Genomic DNA, 5,947 nt, shown 5'->3' on the forward strand with positions numbered 1-5,947 from the left:
TTAGTGACTTGAGATTTTGGGTTTTTAGGTCCGCTGGGTTACCTGGGGGATTACATTTGAGCTTTTGGTGAAATATGGTTTAAATCAAGATGATAGAACTTACCATAAAGATAAAAAATATAAATACCTCCTCGCGTTTGTGATGCGTGCGTGTTCACCTCTGCTCTCCGTCTCTCGCCTCGGTTCCAAGGACCCTATTTCAGTATGCAGTTTTCTGATCTGATCGGAGGTGCAATTACCGACTAGATCGAGTGTCCATGTAAGCAGTCTCCATCTTAGCTCATTAACTCCATCTGATCTGAAATTTTAGGATTTTGGTGATGTTTAACGATTTAATGTGTATTGTTTCTTTGCTCTTTATTTGCCAAGTTTGATTCATGTTTTGAGGATTTTGTGTTTTGATAGCTGCTGACAGCATACATTGATCTATTTCAGGTATGGGAATGGATCATAACATGTTGAGAGTTCGTCTTTGTGAAGCATGATTTGATGAAGAATCGATTAAACGAAGGGATAATGGTTCATTAATCGCTCATATTGCTAAACTTGAAGCTCAGGTTGTTATTCTTTTCCACGTTGTTGCCAACTGTATGGTTTTGTTAATTGGATTCAGTTGTTAGGACTCATGATCAATTTTTTTACTTGCTAAAGATTTTATTTTTAAGCAACATACTGACTAATTAGCTCCTAAAAATGTTGACTGGAGGTGGAGATGGTCAAATGAATGATTTAGTTTGTTGCTATTATCATTGGAATCGCGATTGGTTTAAACGTGGTAAGTGGAGTTAGTTGAGCCATTCCTCAGAGTGTTGTCATAGCCGAAAGGTAACCTCAAACAGGTACGTTTTATAAATTTTTATGATATTTTTTAGTTGTGAATGTTTCAAATTTTGAAGAAATTGATCGGTAGAATTGATTGATTTACTTCAAATGCTACTCAATTAAGATCATTAAAAGTCTGACCCAAATTAAGCAGACAACTAATTTTGTTTTTTTTTTGTTTTTTTTTGCAGATTACTTCTTTGGTTGTGAAGATCATGTGATTTTGGAATAAGAAGTCTGGGCTGAGATTCGTTTCCTTTGAGTCTCTCGACTGCGGCTTCTTCTGAGGTTCGTTTCGATTGTAATGGTTACATGCTAATGACGAATTTATGATAAAATTGTTATGGTTCTATGATGTTTGGTTGAGAGTTTGGATTTGGGCGCACAAATATTTTTATCAAGAAGATTTTACCGTTTTATACCTTCATGGTGTCCCTTTGTTTAGGATATTTTATGTAGTATGATATTTTAGAATAAAAAAGAAGTTACAAACAACAAATAGTGGATGAATGCAACTTGGTTGATTTCATTTGGGTTTGATTAAGTTTTTGTCTTGACCTACTTCAGTGGTATTCATTCTTGATTTATGTCTGAGTTTCTTTATTTGTTGATAAAATGTTAATCTTCTTCATGAAACAAATTGATAAGGTTCTACTAAATCCAAACATGTATTTTTTGGTTGATGTTTTTTGTTGTAGCTGATGTGGGTGGGGCAAGGTTCTGTGGCTTGGTTGTAACTCCGTCATTCCACCGCGTCAAGAGGTAGTCGTTTTTACGCGGTCACGGATTTGCAAATGAGTGGGATTTGCCATCTCCGGCGTTAGTTGCAGATCCGTCACACACGTACATACACTGCGTTTCTCTCTGTTATTTTGATCTTAATCGCCGCCTCCCAGTTATTTTGCTCTTAATCGCAAAGGTATGTTTAGAACCATTAAACTTTTTCTGTTACTTTAAATATTTAGATTTTTGATGTGGGCGTGAATGTGTACATTATGTAGGTAGCTCTAATTGATGAGCAGCAGGCCAAAATAATCTTTGCAACTCTCTTTTTCCTCAACAGATTTAGCATATTATAGATTTGCTTATGTTCTATCAATAGTTAGGCTAAAAAAATAAGAGTTGCTAACCACAACATAAATTTTTAAAAAAATAATCCGTTATTGTCTATACGTGTATATAAATTTTTAAAAATAATCCGTTATACTAAAAAAATATACATGATTAATATACATTCTTGGTTTTGTATGTTTTTATGGCTCTTTACAACAAGAAAAAGTTTAAGAAACCGAATTAAAAATTTATGGTGGAGAAAATGGAAAGATGATACTTTAAATGTTAAAAGTGTTATTTTTATACTTTTATTTGTTGTAAATTAAATTTCCTACCCGGAAAATTTCCGGGTTATAACCTAGTATGCAATATATATGAGTTAGGAAGGAGAAATATATAATTGAATTTTTAATTTTGAGAAATATATAATAAGACCTCTTAGGAGAGGAAAATATGTCAATAAACCCTAAAGAGGTTAAAATAACATTAATGATTGATTGATTGTGGTGAGTTCTTAACTATTTTGAGAAATATATAATAAGACCTCTTAGGAGGGGAAAATATGTAAAAAAACCCTAAAGAGGTTAAAATGTCACACCCCGACCACGTAGAACATACAAAACGTGGCGGAAACGTCGGGGAGTGTTGTAACAGAATCAATTGTTTCAAATCCATGGCAATTGAAGTTTCGTTTTATTGATCAAATATGAAAGTATACATTGTTTAAACAAGAACCAAAGAGTACATAACATGAATTAACTAGTTCTTGTCTCGTTTTAAGTCACTAAGGCACAGGTCCGCCTAAGTATGTCTTGATAAGTCCTATGCGTCATCTCCTGAAAACACATGTGAAAGTAGGTACGTCAGCATAAAAATGCCTATGAGATACATTGGTTTTGTGAAAACGGGATTCATGACTTATGTTTGAGAAACTGTTTAGTCATGAACCTTGTAATTTGCTTTGTCTTGTAAATCATTTGAAAAACGATAAGATCAGATGATATGTATAAATAAGAGAACACTGTATGGTTAAACGGATAACCATGTAAAATGAGTTTGTATAAGATAAGTCGTTTGTAAAACAATGTCTCGTGAAAAGTGTGTTATTTGTATAAAATGTCATATGTCTCAAATTGAAATGATTCAAATAACGCTACGATATGTAATACCATACAAACACTTATATATAGGAAGTACCAGCGGCGTATCCACCATGCTTGTATCATATTACACACGCCTCGTTACTTAATCACTCACTCAAACCAAACCATCAAGATGAAATGTTTAACAACGGTAGAAATGTTTATGTATAGTCAAATGTCTATTGTCAAATGTAAATCATGTCAACGGATACAACTGGTTCACACGGTTCAATGGTTACAAACGGTTCATATAATCAAACGGGTTTAGACGGTTCACATAGTCAAATGGTCACAACGGTTCAAAATGTAGCATAATGTGTTCATATGCTGGATGAGCATATGCAACAGAAATGCAATGTAAAACAATGTACTAGGTACGCACACAATGGGCATACATAGCATGTAATGTAAGACGATGTACTAAGTACGCACACAATGGGCATACATAGCATGAAATGTAAAGCGATGTAGTAAGTACGCACACAATGGGCATACATAGCATGAAATGTAATGTAAAGTGTTGTGCTAAGTATGCACACGATGGACATAGATAGCATAAACACAATGAAATCATGTAATATATATGGACTATCGAACATAGCAAGTATATGATGTGAAAACAGGAAAGCATGAAAGTAACAGATAGGCACATGTGTTTCACCCCAAAACAGTTTGGAAAACAGTAAAAGAGGGGTTCAATGTACTCACCTGAGATTGCTTTGAAGTTCTTGTATAAAAACCAAACAATGCTAGAGATCACGGAATATCAAATGGCACCTAATAGGTAGCTATATTAATATACCGGACCAAAATCGGAAGGATCGGATAGTATCCGGGTTCGTAAACCAAACGAGTATGGAGACTCGTGTAATATGGTTTAACAAAGCCTACATACTAAAATGAAACCTGACCTAAGTGCTTGCGACCCATTACGACCCGTTTAGGTAGCTTATGCTACCTTACGCGTCGTTCGCGTAGAACGCGTCTGGAACGCCTAAACATCGTGACCACAAGGTATAACCTCGGAAGGTTATAGCTATGGTCACCTAATGTGTTTGGTCGGATCCTAATGATCGACCAAATGGGTCGGGTTCGAAAGTATAAGCGATGGTTTAGATCGCTTACCTTACGACCATATATAAGCACTAAACTAAAAGTGACGAGCTAAGCATGTTAGAACATGCTTAACTAAGTTTAGAAAACAGGTTTGGCATCAAAACAAACGGCTTTGATCCTCACGAGTAGTTTGGTTACAAAATATGCAAGAATGCACATTTTGGCCGAAACTACGACTCGTCACTGAGCCTAGATAACGTGGTGATCAGTAGGTATAGTCACTACGGACTATAACCATCGTGATCACACTCACGTTATGAAGTTCCATGAACTTCGGGCTGACCATAGGCTGGTCAATGCAGAATGTCAACAAAACGTTGACTTTCGGACTCGAAAAGCGAATAAAAGAACGAAAGAAGACTTACGGAGGGTTCCCGAATGCTAATCTAGATCAAAGAGCTCAGGTATGAAGCAATGGCATCAACTTAGAGCATTTTGATCAGATTGTGTGGGTTTTTGGCAACAAGGGGGGGGGGTATTTATAGGAAAAGTAGAACCGTTAGGATCGTTTATCGAATATCGTGCCACGATCTTGTGCGTACACTTGTCAAAATATTGTGGTAAGTCAGAACTTGGCCCGTGGCTCTTGATTGGGTGAAAGGGCATTGCCCCTTGATCGAACGAAAGGCCAACTGCATTGAATGCAAGCATTGAATCTGGTCTGATAGTCCCACGCGGCCCGCGTGAAGGTGCAGGCCAATCTTACGCGGGCCGCCTGGCCCCGTCTGATCTGCACCAAGTTTCAGAATTTGCAGTTTTGGTCCCTGTTGCGTGTTTAAGCCTTTTCCGACACTTCTAAGGCCCGTAAAGCCAACTTTAAGGCCCTAAAATGATGCCTAAACATTGTGGACATGAAACATGCTCAAAAATGTTCCGGATGTTGGTTCGTTTGGTCGTACGAACGCGATGTTCGCTTTATTACGACGGAATGCGCATAAGCGCGAAAAATGGTCCAAATTGCGCGACGAATGGATTTTTCTCATGCCAAACACTAAGGCATAATATAAGGATGCTTACATAAATTTTTGGATGTCCGGATGTATTCAGAACGTAAGTTATGCGCGAAAGTGCAAACTTGTGCACTTTTTGACACTTTTAGTCCCTGAATGATCCAAAAGTTTGTTTTAGCATACCAAACCCTTCAAAGCCTATTTCTAAGCTATGTAAAGGATATTTATGGTATGTTTAGTATATGTTGATGTCCCGGAGTATTTGTCGCATTAAACTGAGTACGTTTACGCACCAGTTTGCGTATAATTCTCCAGAAAGCGTTGTAGAGTTTGAAATTGAACCAGAATTGATATGTGCAATAGATACACATATTTATACAAGATCCCAAGTATGAAATACGATATTTCATCGGCTTGGTATTTGTTTGATGGTCGCGGTGACACAGGTGTCACAGTCTCCCCTACTTTAGGAAATTTCGTCCCGAAATTTATTCGTAGGAGTCTATTTGTGACTTTGTGTCAAATAACCACCAAAGATATGCAAGGCAATATCCTGTCATTTCCTTAACGGAGACTTTTCAGAAATGGAAATGAAGGAAAAATTCAAGGATATTCATTTTCCCTTTGATGGAAAATTTTCAGAAACGAAAATGCACAGAATGAATCATTTTCCTTAATGGGTATCCTTTAGAAACGAAAATGCACGGAATGAGTCATTTTCCTTAATGGGTTTTCTTTAGAAACGAAAATGAACGGAATGAGTTATTTTCCACAATTTCTTCAGAAACAAAAATAAACGGAATGAGTTATTTTCCACAATTTCTTTAGAAACGAAAATAAACGGAATGAGTTATTTTCCACAAT

The sequence above is a fragment of the Helianthus annuus genome, chromosome 9, assembly GCF_002127325.2.
Source record: "Helianthus annuus cultivar XRQ/B chromosome 9, HanXRQr2.0-SUNRISE, whole genome shotgun sequence".
Lineage (NCBI taxonomy): Eukaryota > Viridiplantae > Streptophyta > Magnoliopsida > Asterales > Asteraceae > Helianthus > Helianthus annuus.